Here is a 19,659-nt window from a genome sequence, read left to right as displayed (position 1 = left end):
TTACCCATAATGTCAGCCGCAATCACCTATATTTCTGTCACACTTAAACCTTTCTTCTGCTGTGCTTCATATATCAGACAGACAGACAGCATTCCATTACAAGTGTAGACCACATCACAAAACATATGCACATAACAAGGCACAACTCCCCTACCAATTTCTCCCCTTTCAATTTAAATTACCACAAACATTGCCTCACATATATTACACACATTCCATTCATCACCCAATTAATAATTCTAGAAAAAAAAAAAAAGATTCAGCCCTACATACTTCTTGAAAAAACCCTTATCAGTCTTTACCTAAACATCTAGTAATATTACATGTAGGAGATATTCACTTAAGTGCAGGTCACACCACTACTAACAGTACCACACAAATGTTGTTGCATAAACTAAACCCAGTAACTTCAACTCGCATCACCTAAAACATACTACAGAATCACCCATAACATGCCCGAGATTTGAATGAAAAGTTAAAAATAACAACTGGTCCATGCTTGAGAAATAGGCATTGTAGAAACAACCATGCATTGTAGCAGTAGCACAGTCTTGGCCGACAAAAAAAAAAAAAGTCCATTCTGCCTCACAACATACATTGGAAGAAATTAACTTAGTGCATGCAGTTGAGTGGAACAAGATCAAGAAGAAGAGTTACTTATTTTATGTATTTATTTTTTTTATTTTGTTTACAAAAATGGTACAAGTATCTCACTAGCAAATTCTGCCAGTAATGTGGGCCATACCTGGATTAAAGCCCAGTTAAGTTTAGGTAGCCAAACTCATCTAAACATTAATGTGGTTTACATGCGTCTTTTTATCATCACTTACAAAACTAGAAAATGTTATCAATGAAGTATGTCCTGATGGTGGCATAAAGCCCTGACTAAGTCCTTAGTGATCCGATTTGATTAGTGTTTGGGGTGCTTAATAGGGTATGCAGGAAGGATAGGCATGGCCATTCTTAGGGGAGATGGTGGAGGCAATTACAGATTGTAACAATCCTTCAAAAAAAAAAAAAAAAGAAAGACAAAACCTCAGCCTGGTGGTATGTATTTGTGGCACACGAAGACCTCAGTTCTTGGGGTAGCCTTCATCAGGTAAGTGCATTTGAGCATGCACTTGCATAGGGAAAGGTGGTGTGGCTTTTGCTGTGAGGCAGGTCACTCATCCCCCTGTCCATGGGAGGAATTAGGCCAAATAAATGTGCTTATTGCTAGGATGTCACTGAGAAAACAATGAACAGTCATTGCTTCCCAAGTGATAACCACTTCCTCCAGACAGCTGTGAAAAAATTAGCTGGAATCTGACTAGGGTGGCATGATAGTTGTCAGGTGCAAGGGCATATTGAGCAAAATAATTCTATAACACTTCATCGTAAACACTGCTGGAGAACCCAGATCACAACTGAAAGTCTCAAAGAACTTGAACAACTTGGTCAAGACTTTACCAGACCTGACCCCAGCTCACATAACCATTCCACAATAGATCTCATTGTCAGTGACATAGTATACAGTTGTAAATTAATATGTACTTTACCTAATAACCTCTGTGATCACTGCTGAGTTGTGTCCTTGTAATCTCTTAAAACACTAAACCTACCACTTCAAGTAGAACCAGTTAGGTCAGTTTCAGAAATCAGAGATGCTGTCCACAACGTTTTAGGTTCCTTAGAGTAGATCCTGTTGTACAGTCCATCAGATCCAACCATTGCTCTTGCTTGTTTTGTTAACTAACTTCTAGTAATTCAGAATAACTTGTTTTCTTCAACAATTAGTAGACACCACTGCCCATGGCTGATGTCAGACGTAAAACAACTAATGAAACAGAGTGATACTGCTTTGAAAAAGTAGAAGGCAAGTCAACCTTGTAATAATTTGCATCAAAACTACCTGCTTCTCAGGAAGTCCAGCAGACTGGCAATAAATGCTTTCAAGGCAACATATTTCAAAAATGAACAACATTTCTAGTGTCAAGTCCTAGGCATTTCTTAAAAGCTGTAAAAGACCTTTCACCAATAAAACTACCATAACTCGCATGGCAAACAGTTTTGCTTTGGTTATAAAAAACTTTCTTCTAACATATATAAACTGCATTGTAACCGATAAAAATACTACCCTACCATCTGACTGTAACATTCCATAGTCAGCTGAACTGCACCAGCCTGCAAGCCTTTGCCCATCTCTGTTTCTATAGTGTCACATAAAGAAACTGTAAAGCTGGTTAACAAGCTAGATAATAAAGCAGGAACAATATTCTCCACAGTCCATGCAGCCCTTGTGAAGATGTCTTCACCAAAAATTGCTAAGCCGATAACATTTTTTCAGTGTGACCCTCTCAACTGACATCATCCTCTCCTTTCAAACCTGCCATCATTCTACCCTATCCAAGGTAACACATCCTAACTTAACTGAGGATTGTAGGTCCATAGCTAACCTTTGTCTACTGCAAAAGTCTCTGAAAAAAGGTTTACATGACTATGGACTTTGGTGTGACAAGCAGCATGGATTGTCTACACTAAATTTATTTGTTTATTTATTTATTTGCAGTTGGTTTACCAGGATAGTCCATTGGGCCAAAATGAACCAATTTTCAATGGAGTCCTGGGGAGAAAAGCTCCAAAACAATCTAGGTAACAGTAGGTTATTAATGATAATTATGCAAAAATTAAGATTCACTTAAACAATTTCAAATAGTACAGGAACATTAGGAGTAATACAGACTTGTGATGAAACTTACAGATGATACAGACTAACAAGAGGAATATTGCAATGTAAATACTGAGAAGTCATTGTGTATTAGGAAGCATACACATTAAGAGGTGCAGCTTAGTGCATTTTTTGGAAAAAATCATAGGAATAATAATAGTAAAGTATGAGTTGGGGGAAAATAATAAGGAAAATTGCTGGTGTAAACAGTGGAAAGGAGGAAGATGGACATTACCAGTGTTAGTTATGTGGGGTGGGAACAATAGCATTCCCACTGGGATACTAGATGTGAATGAAGAGATTTTTTGAAAATAAAATGGTTACAGGTTGTGCGAATGGATGGTGGTAGGGAGTTCCAGAGGCATGCTAGGTCATAGGATAGAAGATTTTTACTTGGGGGACGAGTTGGTTTGTAGACTTCTAGTAGATTTTAATTGTTGGACCTTAATACTCTATCAGCTAGGTGTATTTTAAAAGCAGTAGAAAGGGAGGGATAGAGAGAGGGGTTAAAAATGAACTTGTGTGTAAGACTTAGTTGAGTATAGGTTAGGTGATTGGGTAGTTATAGCCATTTTAGTTTTTGGAGAGAGGAACAGTGGTGGGTGGAGGACTTGTGGCTGGTAGCGAATTTGGCGATTTTGTTGTAGCAAGAGGAAAGTTGTGTTTTTAGAGAGGACTGTAGATTACTTAGGAGTGGAGCTCCATAGAGAAGGGAGGGGATAAGGAAGGAAGTAGAAAGAGTGATTTTAGTGGCAGGTGTAAGGTAATGGTTTTGTCGGTAGAGCATACCTAGTTTTTGATGGTTTTTTTTTGATATTTAGTTGTAGGTGGGGGTTGAATTTGAGCTGGCTATCAATTTGGACCCCAAGTAACTTGGTCTCTGACACCAGTTCCAGAGGTGAGTTATTTTGACGAGTAATAGAGAATGTGTTTATATCGAAAGAAGTGACTTTAGAGGGGGTAAATAACATTAATTTGGTTTTAGAGGCATTGAGTGCTAGGTGATTACTTTTCATCCATTGCTCAGTGGTTGAAAAGGCATCTTGAGTGAGCTTTAGGAGTGTGGGGATGGATGTGGCAGAGCAGATAATAGTTGAATCATCTGCATATTGGATGATGTTTGAGAATGGGATAGAGTTGCGGAAATCATTTATAAATATATTAAAGAGAAGGGGACCCAGTATGGAGCCTTGGGGAACTCCGGTAAGGGTATTAAGAAATGAGGAGGTGGCCTTTTTCCATTTTACTGCTTGATGTCTATTGGATAGGTAACTGGAGAACCAGTTTAAAGAAGAGGGAGATAGGTTAAGTTTTGAGAGTTTAGTTAAAAGCAGGCTGTGTGAGATGGTGTCAAAGGCCTTAGAGAGGTCAAGTAGTAGGGTAGAAACAATTTGGCCAGAGTCGCGGGCTTTATTTACAGTTTCAAGGAAGGAGAGGACGGCTGTCATAGTGCTATGATTTGGTCTGAATCCATGTTGTGTGGGAGTTGGTAGGTGATTATCTAAGAGATGTGGTAGGAGTTGAAGTTGGATACACTTTTCTAGGAGTTTGGAGATGGGAGACAGGATGGCGATGGGGCGGAAATCAGTAACATTGTTATTGTTGCCACCTTTATGTAAAGGTATGATAAAGGCCTTTTTCCAGATTTGGGGTACTATACATTCTTGGATAGAGCGGTTGATTAGAATGGTAATGGGGTAGGCAATTGCTTCAGCAGCTATGCTAAGAAAGTAAGAAGGGATGTTATCAGGAGCATTAGTGCATGGCTTCAGTTTCAGAAGGAGTTTCTTTATAGTAGAAGTGGGTATAGGTTTTAATGAAACTAGAGAGGAGTGGGAAGAGCGGCTATTAAGGGGTGATGAAGATGTTGAAGTCAGAGTAGGAGAAGAGGTGGAGGGTAGAGAGTTACTAGATGGTAATGAGAGAGTGGTAGCAGTGCAGGGTAGAGTGTTGGTAGGGGAGGGTGGTGGTGTTAGAGAATGTTGAGGTTAATTTGGAAATAGATTCAATGAAAAAAAGAGTTAAATTGGTTAGCTAAGTGTAAATCAGGAGCATTAGGGTCTGGGGTGAGGGTGTCTGGTTTGCTGGGGTTAAGGAGAGTAGAGATACCTTTCCAGAATTTCTGAGGATTTGTTTTATTATTATTTTGGAGTATGGAGAAATAATTTTGTCGATCAGAGATGATGAGCTTTTTTACTTTATTTCGAAGTGTTTTGTATTCATTATGGACTAGAGGACTCCTGTTTTTCTGGTAATGTGCCCAGACTTTATCTCTGTGCTGCATGGTTGATAGTGCATTTTTGGTAAGCCAAGGGGCAGTTTTAATTTTAATTCTCTTTGTCCTTAAGGGAGCATGGAAGTTGAGTAGTTTCAAGAATATTGAATTGAAGTGGGCAACTGCATTATCTAGAGATAATATTTTTAGACAATTCCAGTTTATTGCTTTTAGAGAGTTTGAAAAGGTTGTTGAGTTAAAGTTTTTTTGGTTACGGATAGTAATATAATTATGGATTCGATGTAGAAGTTGGGGGAGTCAATGAGTGAAGATGGGTATGTGGTCACTAAGAGGATCGGGAAGAGTGCCACTGTCAGAGAAATAATGTGGATGAGAGACTAGAATCCAATCCAGAATACTGCCGCTAGAGAGTTTTTTTGAGGGGCGTGTTACAGAGTTGATTAGCTGTGAAAAATTGTAGAGGTTGATGTTAAGAGGGTTTGTAGAAGACTGAATGGAGGCCCAGTTAATATTCATGTCCCCTAAGATTATTGTTTCACTGGTAATGTTGTTGGAGAGCCAAGAGAGAGGATATCCTCAAGTGTAGAAATATTATCCCCTGGAGGGATGTAGAGAGAAGCTATACATATGTGTTTGTGTTTGTTAACTTGAAGTAGTGTGAGGAGTAGTTCAGCATTGTTAAAGTGTGGAATAGGTTTATTATAGGGAGTAACTGACAAGGAGGATGAGTATAGGAGAGCTATTCCCTCCCCCTTTTTTGTGGGACCTGTCTTTTCTAATGATATAATAGTTTGGTGGAATTATTTCAGAGTCTTTTATCTGGTGTTTTAACCATGTTTCAGAGATGGATAGGATGTCAGGTTTATTATATATGAACTAGGCATGGATGTTTGGGACTTTGTTTACTATACTTTGTGAGTTTAAAGAAGTAAGTAATATGGACTTGTCTGTAGTGGATGTGGTGTGGGGGGGGCACGGGGGCAGGGTTGGGATGGATATCACCTGATAATAGAGTGGTTATCATATGTAGGATTGGGTTGGATAGGTAATTGGACAATGTAGTGAATAGATCAGGTTCTATTATGATTCTGAAGGATTTACTAGTTACTATGGGGGTAGAATGATTTAGAGAAGTGATAAGTTTGTATGGGAAGAATAGGAGTTTTTTTTATAGGATATGGATGGGGAGAAATAGGAGTGTGTGAGTATGAGAGAGGGGAATTAAGATGGTTGGTTATATGGAAGGATTGTGAGTGGTAGGAGTTAATGGGTTGGGTGAGGTAGTAAAGATAGGATAAAATAAGAAGTAATAGTAGTAAAAAGGAGATGAATGAGGGTTTTGAGAGCATGATGAAATGGGTTTACTTAGAGGTGCAGTGTTGTTGTTGAATTATATATGGATATAAGAGAGAAATATGTATAGAGGAGCTGGTAAGTATCTAAATAGTGGTGAACGAGTGGAGAGTATATTATGTTTGGAGGGGGTGTGGTTTGGGAGTGGGTGTTGAGAGAAAATGGAAACCTATTGGCTAGGTGAGATAAACTTGGGGAGGAGAATGAAATTAAATTTGGGCGGGATAGGGAGTGGGTGTTTCCCAAGTACTGAAGAATGATTGGCCTAGAATGGCAGTGGGTGTAGTTTTGGGGGAGTAAAGGTAGAGGTGCTGGGGGTGGGTGCGATTTGGGGGCAGGGTAGGGGAGCGGAGTGAGCCCGCAGAGCGAACGGAGCGGGTAGAACCAAGGAGGGCAGGGGAAGATCAAGAACCTATCAGTGGAGCGATGTTTGCAGAAGGATAAGTTTGCAGAGGGTGAGTAAAGGGGACCTGGAAGTAGTAGGTTAGAGTGGGCTGTAAGTCTTTAGGAGAGAGAGTGAGAAAAAGAAATGTTAGAGCTTAGAGAGAATACAAGAAGTGAGTAAATTGAAGTCTATATTAGTGGGGAGAGGATGCCCTCTAGTGAACAAATGCTGAAGTGCACCTTGGCCCACCAGGGCAGTCTCTGGATTAAATTGGACTAAGGGAGACGGGAGCTACTGTAACTCAGGGAACTAGATGAGGGGGAAGAACGGAGATACAGAAATAAGAGGGGTTTAGGCTGCTGGCTTTCCTGGCAGGCAGCATATTGAAATAGCTAGCAGAGCTTAAAAAATATAGTAGGTTAAGGCTTAGCAGCAGATGCACATACTTCCTTCGATTCTTCTGGGAGAAGCTTGGATCAGTTTCCAAAAAGGAGATGAGGCAGCAGAGTTGTTATGATAGCTTGAGCAATTGGATGAGCTTGCATAATTTAGTTAGGTCTAGGTGTCCACCCAGGTGTAGTCACAGGGGATAATTCAGGGCAAAAAAGCTGGAGAACAGGAGAGACAGTTGAGAGAGAAATAGTACTTTAGTAATAAAAAAACACCTGATCTCCTAGAAGCAGAAATAGCCAGGTATCAAACATGTATTAAAAGCAAAAAATCAACAAAGTTCAAATAACAATGAGTTGAAAATAAAATCCCTTTGCCTAATAGTTTGTTTCAATTAAAAGCAGCTGTTGAGAATTTAACAGGACAAATAGTTTACCTAATAGTTTGTTGCAATTAAAAGCAACTGTTGAGAATTTAACAGGACAAATATAAGCTTCTACTCGCTTATCTAAAATACATTAGCAAAGAAAAAGTATTGCATTCATTTAACAAAAGGTATTGCATTCATTTAACAAAAGGTATTGCATTCATTTAACAAACTACATATAAGGCAGATTATAAATCTATATTAGCGGCCTATGTTTAACAATGTGATGGAAGTTGGTGTTAGCAGAGTACATTTGAAACAGTTCAAAGCGGCTTAAACACTCAGTTTTACCAATAGGCTCTACCAAATAGGCATCGCTCATTTAAAATAGTACAAAAGCATTTTATAACAGTCAGTTTTGCAATTAGGAACTACTAAAAAGCTTTATATTTACAAAATAATGAATGACAACATAACAGCAAGACCATTTATTGATACGACTTATGTATTTGAAGTGACTACTTTGGTTAAAATGCCATTTTTGTCAGAATGTAGTACTCAAACCTGTGGCATTCCAGAAAATTCTGTTTTACACCTACATTCACTATTCCTAAATAATTTGAGTTATGATTTTCCTTCCCTCAGGCTTGTCATTTCTGTAGCTGGCATACTAATACTACTTTCATGCAAATCCTCCTCCAACCTGACATTAACAATTCAATAAAATTAACAAAAAAAAAAAAAAAAAGCAGTCACTTGGATTATGTCTAATTGACTTATCGTAAACAGTACCAAGTCTGGGTTCCTAGTCTTTGATCCCAGTAAAAACTGTCAAAACAACACCCTCTTGTAATGAAATATTGAAGTTTTAACCCATTTTCCCTATCTGACCAATAGAAATGTGCTAGAGTCATGCTACATCCTAATATTACCTTTAAACAGCTCATAACTTACAATGAGTTAATTTATTAGTGGTTTTCCTTCAAAATTTCCCACCTACTCTTCCCCTCAGCTAGACAAGCTATAGCTACAAGTTTACTAGATGAACCAAGCCAAACACAGGAACTAGGTACATGAACAACCACACTGATGAAACATAGACAAGGAGGAAAAACACCACTCTTTAGTGCTTTCGTTCTGTTTAATAAGAACTTCAGAAATGCAGACACTCTCTTTCTTACTGTTTAAATACCATTTTAAAATGATCACATGATTCCAGTGACCAATCAAACCATAATAATGGATGAATGCACTATATATGCGTATAAATACTAAACTAATATAACATGCAATAAACTTGTTAAATTAATTTATACCTAATAGATCCTTTGAATTTGTAAAAAACACTTTATATTAATGGCTTAATTTAAGCCTGGTGCATAATCTGCTTTACGCTTTATCTGCCAGGCACTTTCACGACATTCAAACATTATTCATATACTGTATGGGCTAAAGGTAGATATACGTGCCAGAGTAAACGTGTGGTTTATGCTGCTAGTTACGATTCATGTAGTAGTTTTTACATTGGGAAAACTGTAAGAACGTTAAATAAAAGAAATTTATGAACACACACTGGCTGTAAGGAAAAAGATATGACTAATGCTTTGGCCAGGCATACATCAACATGTTCAGATTTTAAAAAGTTTTCATTTCATGTTTTGGACAAAGTGGATGATAGCTTTTTATCTGGTGATTATAAGACACTGAATGTTGTGAAAGTGCCTGGCAGATTATGCAGGCTTAAATGAAGCCATTGATATAAAGTGTTTTTTTTACAAATTCAGAGGATCTATTAGGTATAAAATCATTTAACATAATTTTATTGTATATTAGTTTAGTCTTTTTTATGTGTATAGAGTGTATTCATTCATTATTATTATTATTATTATTACTATCATTATTATGGTTTGATTGGTCACTAGAATCATGTGATCATTTTAAAATGGCATTTTAAACAGTGGGAAGGGGAGTGTCTGTATTTCTGAAGAAGTTCTTATTAAACAAAACAAAAGCGCTAAATAGTGGTGGTTTTTCTCCTTGTCTCTGTTTCATCAGTGTGGTTGTTCATTTATAGCTACAAATGTGCTAACCCCGAAACTTGAATATGGTGTGGTCCTTTCCACATTTCAATCTGCTGACAACTCCCATGCTGTTCAAATGAGAGAAAACAAAGTCTGTTACTTTGCTGTATTAGCAAGCACACAAATCTACTACTGTCTGATGCTAAAAGCTTGTGACTGACTATGGGTAATCCTATGGGCTAGGCTTGTAAAGGCTCCAGGGCCATTAGCCTAGTACACACCTATGAACCTGTTGTATAACACCAGTGCTCTTCAGTACACACACACACACACACACACACACACACACACTGAAGTCATTACTTATCACTGGAGAACAGTTGCATTTACTCAGCAGTTCCCAGGCTTAAGACAGTCAATGAAGAGACCACCTTTTAGGAGTACAGTTGGTGAAAAGGCATGCAGTAAACTAGCCCCATCCCATGGAACCATCTAACTGACATCAATAAAAAGATTCTAAAACAAACTAAAACAACACCTGGTAAATGTTAAAACATGTAGCTACATCAAGTCTGTTGCATGATATGCAAAAAATCATATGTATAAGCAACCTAAATGTCCAATACAAATTAAAACCATGCTGATGCCTGTGTTGCAGCCTGCACATATGTAAATATTATTACTAAATGTAATTAAATTTATATTTACTGTAAATTTTCTGTAAATGCATATAGGGAGGTGTAAGCAGTGTTTAATCTTACATAATCTATTGATGTGGGTTTCTTTAGTTCATGCTTGCTTATAACTCCTTATGAGATTTATGTTACGTCATTATGCAGTAATGTTTTATGTTGAGCTTTATCTTGCCAATACATATTAAGTAACCTCAAACTTAAAATATTTTAACTATTGTTTGCTGTTACTAATATGTTATGTAATAAATTGCACTTGTATGTAAGTAAGTGGGAATTGTATGATCTGAAGTAGGGACTTCATTTGTCAGCAACCTTTGGGTCTTGGATCCGACTTCAGATCCGAGCTGGCAACTTATTTTACAGCTTATGGATCCGAGTTCCTAGCTCCTCCCCTTACCCATAATCCCCTGCCAACCCTGATTGACCTCAGATCTAGTTTGCTGCTCTTAGAAGAGGCAGCTGGATTTCAGAGCTCCTGCCGACTTTCAGATAAGTCTTGAAAAAAACTTGTCAATATAGAAAATCTTTTTTGTTTTGTTAAACAGTGTGTGTGTTTAGGATTCCCTTTGATTAATTTTATTCATTTTTAGTGTAATTCCTCTTCTCGCTGGTTCGTAGAGTGTGTGTGTGTTGCTTGTGTTTTTGGGGCCTGGTGTGTTTGTGTAGTTACTTTATTTTTTTCTAATGTCAGAGGCCCCAAAACCCATTTTTTCTAAGTACACCGAGTGTGGCCATAAGCTTTCACCGGCGGATGGCCACATTCTGTGTGTTCGGTGCCTTGGGGTTGAACACCTGTCCTCAGGGTGTTCCATTTGCGCAGCGTTCAACCCCAGGGCACTGAAAGAGCGGAGGTCGAAGTTGGTTCTGGCGGAACATTTCCCCCTAGATCCAGCTTTGGCCTCCAGTACTCCCGTGGCTCCTCCTCAGTCCTTGGTGGTAGTCACTCCTGCCCCCCTTCCCCCGGGCGGGACTCAAACTCCCACTAAGATGCCGCAGGAAAGGGAGGCCAGGAGGGAGAAAAGGAGGGAGAAGCACCACAAGCAGCGGGCCGAGGCCCCCGATTCGGCCCCCCCCCAGCTAAGCGGGCTTCTCCCTCCACAGCTTCCAGGTCTCCTCCTCCTCGGATTCGATCCCCTTGCTTTTCCCCGGGACCCGAGGAGGAGGAGACCCGATCTCCGTTGAGGTGGCATTCCCGGCCCGCCTTGGTGGCCTCGTCGAGATCTACTTATAGTCGTTTTGATGCAGACTTGGACCGGATGATGAGAAGGTTCATCCAGGCCCAGCTGCAGATGGGAGTGCTCTTGCCTCCCCCCCCCCCTTCGGGGGGGGGGCTCAACACCATTTTTTGCCCCAATAGCTCCTTCTCCGACCCACTTCCTGGGTTCGGAGCGCTCGGAGCTGGGCAGAGTTGGAGCCGGTGGGGTGGGTCGGCACCGACAGTACTGGGTACTTCGGATCCGACCCTGCCCTCGAGTCTGTCGGGTCCTTCGTCAGATCCAACCTCTCGGAGCCGTGGGCAGAGCTTCGGATCCAAGGGATTGTGTGCCTTTGGCTCTGTCCAGGTCGGAGCACACGGGTCCTTCGGATCCAGTGGCCTCGGCGCCGGTTCTGATCCCTTTATCGGATCCGAGTGGGAGCCGGCTTTCTGATCCCAAGGAGAGAGGCTCACCCTCGGCCTTCGATGTAGTGGAGAGGGCTCTGTTGAGAGCATCCGGACCCCCGGTCCTTGCATCGGCTCCACCCTGCACTCCCTCTCTGCTGGGTCAGGCTTCCATCACCCGGCCACAGGGACAGCCTGCTTCGATGTCCTAGGTTGTTCCACTGGAACAGGATATTGCTGGTGAGACCTCCTCGGACAGTCCCCCCAAGGAAGTGCCTCTCAAGCATAAGTGTAAGAGGAGACACGTGGACTCCCCCGAGTCCTTGACAGAGGACACGGACTTGGATGAAAGAGAAGGCTCCCCAAGGTCACTCCCCGAGGATGTCTCCTTTGGAGACATCATGGAAATGCTCAGGATCAGTGGGGGGTGGTCTGACCCCAAGGCTTCCTACAACGAGTCCATGTTCCTGGAGGCATTCGAAGCAGACCTGTCTACCTCTTGGGTGTCCTCTCCGGCCGACCCCCTGGTGGACATTATCACCACCAGGGCGTGGAAGGAGCCGGACACTGTGGAGCCAGTCCCCAAATGCCCGGATAGAATTTTGAGTCCCCCTGCAGACCAGTCCCATTGGAGCAAGGGTCCCCCCATAGATGCCATGTTGATGGCGGCAGCCACAAAGAGGGAATTAGCTCAGGAGAGCCCCTCGGTCCATCCACCAAGCAAGGAGTCCCGCTCAATAGATCGCCTTTGGAAGCGGGTATTCAGTTCAGCGACCTTCTCAGTAAGGTCCCTGAACTACATGGCACATGTCATCAGGATGCAGCGAGATCTTATCAAAGAATATGCTGCCCCCCCCCCCCCCGGAGTCCATGTCGGCGGAGGACAAGCAGTTGTACTCCACTCGTATGGCCACTCTAAGATCTGTTTCAAATACCTCTATGCGGCTTTTGTCCCACACCACAGAGGGAGCCGCTAGAGCCAGCGGAGCAGATCTAGTCATGAGACGTCAGGCCTGGCTCCGACTTTGTGACTTCGCGGAGCCCTTTAAGGCGTCCTTTGCGAATGCCCTCTTTGATGGTTCTGCCTTGTTTGGCAAGACCGTTCGTGAGACACTTGTCCAGAGCGAAAAGGACAGGGAGACGTCTGCCGTCGGAGTCTGCTTCTCTGCTCCCTAGAGGTCCTTCTCCAAGAACCAAAAGGGACAAAAGAAGATGTGGTTCCGGAAATCGCAACATTCCCATCCTGTTCCGGACAAGTCCTTCCATGGCAGAGGAGGACAGGGAGGACGCTGCCCTAGAGGCAGAGGGGCCCCGAGAAATTTTGGGTCCAGAGAAACCTTCTCTGATCGGCCCACGCAGCAGCCCTGAGGGGTTGCCTGACTGCTCCACTCTGGAGGCAGTCGGGGGGCGCTTCTCGAAGCACCTGGCAGCTTGGGAGTCCGTTACGTCAGATCGCTGGGTGCTTTGTATCATATCCAGAGGTTACAAAATCCCACTGCATCATGTTCCCAGACTCAAAAACCTCCCCGATGTACCACCCGATCAGAGGGAGGCGGCAGCTGCAGAAATTCAGCAGCTGCTAGAAAAAAGAGCCATCCAGCCCGTCCCCCCAGATCAACTTGGATTAGGGTTTTACTCCAGGTTCTTTCTGGTGCCAAAAAAGACGGGGGACTTTAGACCAATTCTCGACCTTTCACTCTTGAACCTGTCAGTAACCAAAGAAAAATTCCGGATGGTCACCCTTCAATCCATTCTCCCCCTCTTGCGGGAGAGCGACTGGATGTGCTCAATAGACCTCAAGGATGCATACTACCACATTTTAATGGACAGACGATCCAGGAGGTTTCTCCGCTTCCGGCTGGGAGCCAGTCACTGTCAGTTCAGGGTCCTTCCCTTTGGTCTCACCACAGCCCCCCAGGGTGTTTACCAAAGTGTTAGCAGTGATAGCGGCCCACCTGAGACTCCAGGGAATGCAGGTCTTCCCGTACCTGGATGACTGGCTCCTGTTCGCCCCAACAAGGCATCTGCTCTGCGCAGTCAGAAATCACCTTCTCCGGCTAGCTCACCATCTAGGCATTACGATCAACCTGGACAAATCCTCCCTTGCTCCAACACAAGTGATAGATTTCATAGGGGCCAAACTAGATACGAGAAGTCTGTGAGCGTTCCTCACTTCGGAGCGACTTCAAAACCTGAGACTTCATGTGCGGGCCATCCTCCAATTAAAAGCCCCACCGGCGGAATTGGTCCTGAGGGCGCTAGGCTCCATGGCAGCAGCAATAACTCTTCTTCCATACGCTGATCTGAATATGAGGGAGCTACAGTGGACCCTTTTAGTCCATTGGTCTTTTCAGTTTCTCTCCCTCAGCCATCCTATCTCACTCAGCAGGGCTTGCAGGAGGGCCCCCTTATGATGGCTCTAGTCCCTGGACCTTCATACGGGACGACCCTTCTGCACGCCGCCTCCCCTCGCCACCTTGACCACGGACTCCTCTCGCCTCGGGTGGGGGGGGCATTGCTCAGGCAGAACGGTCCAAAGCACGTGGAATGACACAGAGACCTCCTTGCATATCAACGTTCTGGAGATTAGGGCGGTGCTGTTGGCATTGCATGCACTTCACAGCCTTCTCCCCGTAGGAACTATTGCGATACAGATGGACAACATGTCAGTTGTCTGGTACATTAACAAATGGGTGAACCAGGTCCTACCCTCTCTGTCGAGAGGCCATGAGGGTGTGGGAATGTGCGATCTCCACCAACCGCTTCCTTATCGCAACGCACATTCCGGGATGGTCCAACATTCTGGCGGACAAGCTCAGCCACACTATTCTTTCCCCTTACGAGTGGTCTCTCAATTCCCAGGTAGCGAAGCAGATTTTTGCCGAATGGGGGCAACCCTGCTGCGATCTTTTTGCCACTCCCTCAAGCACAAAATGCTCCAGCTTCTAAGCTCTGATTCCCCCCCTTGGGGAAGCCCCGAGAGATGCTCTAGTGCATGCTTGGCCTCCCGGTCTACTGTATGCCTATCCTCCTCTACCCCTGACGCTGAAACTGATACAGAAAGCCTCTCGGTTGGGGAGCAGAATGATCCTCATTGCCCCATTCTGGCCTCGTCAAACTTGGTTCCCTTACCTGTGGTCTCATCTGGTGAATCCTCCCTGGATTCTGGATCCCATTCCGGATCTAATATCCCATCCCTTAGGCCTACCGACCCCGAATCTGGACAACCTGAAGCTGACAGCTTGGCTGCTCCAGTTCCACTCTTAGTCAGGACTCCCAACATCTCTTCACCAGTTAAAGCAATCTTGGTGGCAGCACATAAACCTTCCACTAGAAAAGTCTGTCGCAGTAAATGGAAGCGTTTTTCCATCTGGGCGGAACACCATAACATAGATCCCTTCATGGCTTCGTTGCCATCCGTCTTGGATTTCCTCACCGGACTTTTTCAACGGGGAGCTAGCTGTTCTACGGTCAAGGTTCAATTGGCAGCCATTTCTCATTACCATGTGGGACACGAGTCAGGTCCCTTGACTGCGAAATTATGTAAAACCTTCCTCAAGGGTACCTTCCTGCTCAGACCTCCTGTCAAGGAAGCTGTACCCCCTTGGGATCTATTATTAGTCCTTCAAGCCTTGACTGCCCCTCCCTTTGAACCAGCTGCCTCGGCCGAACTTAAATATCTTTCCTGGAAAACGGCGTTCCTTGTCGCCATCACTTCAGCGAAAAGAGTTTCCGAACTTCAGGCCCTTTGTGCGAAACCTCCCTACTTGATTTTTCATCAGGATAGAGTGTACCTCAGGACCAATCCCTCCTTTCTTCCTAAGGTGGCCTCTGAAACCAATATCAATCAGTCCATTAACCTGCCAGTTTTCTTCCCTAAGTACCAGAATAAAGGAGAATACAAGCTGCATTCCTTAGACGTGCACAGACAACTGCGCTTTTACATTCATAGGACTGCTGGTCACAGACAATCCGATCAGTTGTTCATTTCCTTTGCCAAATTCAATCTGGGTAAAGCTATTTCTAAGGTCACCTTATCACGATGGATTTCACTGTGTATTCTTCTGGCCTATGAAACTTCGGGGAGGCCCGCACCTCAGGGAGTACGGGCGCATTCTACTTGCTCCTTATCTACTTCTGCTGCCTTTAGATCTAGAGTATCTTTGGATGATATTTGCTCTGCAGCCACTTGGGCCTCATCTCATACCTTTATCAACCATTATAAGCTGAACGTTATTTCCAGAGGGAGAGCATCCTTTGGCTCCGCAGTGCTCCGGAACATCCTTCCATGATGGCCGCCCAAGATTCAGGTAGCTGGGGACTCTGTCCCAAAGGTTGCTAACAAATGAAGTCCCTACTTCAGATTAAGAAGTTATGTACTCACCATAACGTTCCATCTCAGTAGGTGACTTCATTTGTCTGCAACCATCCCCCCTCCTTCCCCCTGGCCTTCAGAAGTAAATTCTTGAATGTCCTTTCTTGGTCCCTTTCGGGACACTTTTGGTCTGAGATTTGGTATAAGGGCAAACTTGATCTGAGGTCAATCAGGGTTGGCAGGGGATTATGGGTAAGGGGAGGAGCTAGGAGCTCAGATCCATAAGCTGTAAAATAAGTTGCCGGCTCGGATCCGAGGTCGGATCCAAGACCCAAAGGTTGCAGACAAATGAAGTCACCTACTCAGATGGAACGTTATGGTGAGTACATAACTTCTTATTCTGTCATGAGCCCTGGTTGTGACTAAAAAGAGTCAGACTGACCACCCCACCTACACAGTTATCAAATTAAATAAATATATGGAACCCAAAAATCAAATAATGCCATGCATTTGATTGATCATTTTTTTATTTATCATAATTACATTTTTAACAACTGTTAGCTAACAGAGATTCCATTGTGGTTGAGTAGTGTGGGTGTGTGTGTACTCAACCACATCGGAATCTCTTGTGTGTTAAGAGCTGCCAAAATGTAATAATGGTAAACAAAAAATGATCAGTCAAATGCATAGCGTTATTTAATTTTAAAACTCCAGTTGTGTGTAAGAATTAAACACTGTTTTTTGTTGTTCTACAGCAGAATGCTGCTGCTGTTAGGCTTAGTCATATTTTGAAGTACCCATATGAAGCCACTAAGGCCATAAAAGACACCACATCCAGCTGTGGAGCTCCAGGTTCCAGATATGTGGTCTTGATTCTGGAGAAGTACCACTGTTTGTTGCTGCTGGGAAAGTCAGTCACAATGCTAACATCAAAGTTTTTGCGGAGTCCATTATCCCCAGTGGTGATTCAGTGATATTTGCATGTATAAGATAGGAACGTGATCGCTCAGGAAAAAATTCAGTGATCTCAGCTAGCTGAAACACTTTGCTGCTGTTCATTCCAATGGTACAAATTAAAAACAATTTCTTTTTCATTGGGGCAGCTTGTAGCCCCCTCCACACCCACTGAACTGGTACGTAACTATGGTCATACAGCACTAAGGAAAGGAGAAATTCCCCAGATCAGGGCATAGTGGTCTCAAGCAGACACTGTTTTCACTCTGACATGAGCATGTGATTTCTGAGGAATTGCTGTGTAAGGAAACACATAACCGCCTCTTTATGCATCATTTCTGCTGAGTTAGACACTGGATTCAGATAAAACTTTTTTTTTTATTTTGCCAGTACTCCCAGTTCATTCACGCTCAATGATTCCATGAACTGTCCGCTACCAGTAATTACTCACAGTTAACAACTATCTTGCTCATCACATGGACTTCAAGACCGTAAACATATAGGCACAGACTTCCTTAGCAGCTGTTGTACAGTCATTCAGTCTGCTAAGCATTGTAACTGATGTATTAGAGACTGCATAAAACCTTCCACAAGAAAAACATACTTAGAAAATCTGTACATTATCCTTGTGGGAGAAAATTTTTGTTTGCAAAAGCAGCAGGAACTGAGTGGAGTCTCTGAAAATGTTTCTCAGGGGAGGATACGCTGGGTATACTTTTATGATAGATCAATGCTTTCTTGTACTAGCAAGTCACAGTCTGTGATTTAAACTGCTTCAAGGTAAGCTCTTTTTTGTAGTTTCTCATAACACACAAATATGGTAACTCCATGCCCTTTCATCTGCGAATGAGTTCATTTTTGAGAAATGTTTTATGGTGAATGAATGCATTTTTCCCCAAGATGTCACCATACTGTTCTTGAATCAATTTTCTTTATACAGTCAGAAATAAGGGAAGAGAAACAAGAGTTGTGTTTCTACTTGGACATAGCAAAAGCACTTTGTAAAGACCTTCAGCTTTCATTTCTCCTGGAAAAAGAGGAGAGGGCATTAAAGTTACCAGAAAAAAAGAAAGAAAATAAAAAAAATGTCTAATAAAAGGAGGACTGTGGGATGGGAGAAACTTTGTCTCCTCTCCTCCTTTATTAAAGTCAGAGTATTTGTAGTTTTGAAGAAAGTGCATATTCTGCTATGGGTATGATTCTTTGTGTGTGGAGCCCACGTAATTAATTAGTATGTTTATCTCTATCTGATTTGGGCTATCTAAGGTCACTGTATACCCTTGGATTGCTGCCTTCCTGAAATTTGTGTCCGTAATTTATATCGGTGCTGTTGCTACTGCTTTCTAGTCTGTGTTATTTACTTTGAATAAACATTGTTAGCCAGGCGTAAGAGTCTTGTAGAAGTGCATTTTTTTTTCACCATTCTGAATTCAGGGAATGTTTTTACCTGAAAGATGCATACCAATTAAAATCTGTGCATCTTTCTTCTCTTTTTTTGTAGAATGGGATGATTATTGTTTGTTATTCTCTTCTTATTGAAGTATGTGCCGTTATCACCATCTAGAGGTGTGATGTAACAGGTGTGAGGTATGTGTACAGGTGAGGTGGCAATGGTGGGTGAACTGACCCCCAGTCCAGCAGGAGCACACCTTCCAACCTCCTTTCCTCCAGAAAATGTCTGTTGGATAGATAAGTGGACAGATGTAAAGAAGGCTTCATTTGTAGAGATGAGATGAGATTAGATGGATAGATGAGATTAAATTAGATTAGAGTACCCTGAACTTGAATTTTCTCCCTATTGGGCAGTGTACTACAAATAAAAAGTCTTCTCTGAACCCACATTCTTGCATCCTCGTTGTACCCATTGTTAACCCATACTCTCTACATGACACCGATACAGAGTATAAGTTACCAGAAGTATGGATTGTTAATCTTCATCAGTCCCATTAGGTAGACTTGTAATAAGCCATTTTTAAATCTCTGTCTTTGATTGGTAACATGTTGGCTGCTTCGTGGTTCCATTTACTGTAACTCTGAGAGGCACACAGGCATAGCTTCCATTGTGATGGCCATTATGGTCACTAATTAAGTAAATTAATTAGCTGTAGTCAGTACAAGAATAATTTCTTCCTCTTTCTGAAAAACTTAATTAGAAGGCGAAGTACATGAAGTACAGTTTTAGTGGTCTTCATCTACAAGGATAGCTTTACTTTTAAATGAGTGAAAGGTAAACAAATTCCCAGAAGTAGTTTGTGACCTCAGTAATCATGTTAGTTCAGTGTAGTCATACCAGCACTTTTGTTATGCATTTATGTGAAAAAGAGGACATGATTCTGTAATTTATTTTTCTCCCAGGTTTTGTTATGCATTTTTGTGGAAAAGACAAAAAAGATTATTTAAATTTTTTCTCCCAGTTCTGTTATGGAGCATTACCATATGCCTTAAGGGCATGAAGTACATAGTCTCACCTTCTTTGCCTCTGGTTTGCTGTCCAGTGTATCACTGTGCTGTATTTGTATGTCACTGGCTTGTGCTGGATTCGTGAGAATGTGTATGAATTTTTATGCTACATCCATGTCCATCATCTGCACTCTACTCTGTCACTGTATGTCAGACCGTTACATTTTGACAGACTT

The 19,659-nt window shown here is 42.5% G+C and overlaps 1 protein-coding gene across 3 annotated transcripts in view; it reads left to right on the top strand.

Moving 5' to 3' along the window:
* Positions 1-19,659, top strand: part of DIP2B (disco interacting protein 2 homolog B) — a 2,678,679-nt gene that overhangs the window by 1,702,138 nt on the left and 956,882 nt on the right. The window lies entirely within an intron of this gene.

This window comes from Protopterus annectens, chromosome 9.part0, assembly GCF_019279795.1.
Source record: "Protopterus annectens isolate FY-2018-M chromosome 9.part0, PAN1.0, whole genome shotgun sequence".
Lineage (NCBI taxonomy): Eukaryota > Metazoa > Chordata > Ceratodontiformes > Protopteridae > Protopterus > Protopterus annectens.
Note: the sequence above shows the minus strand (reverse complement) of the source record. Positions and strands in the feature narration are given on the sequence as shown.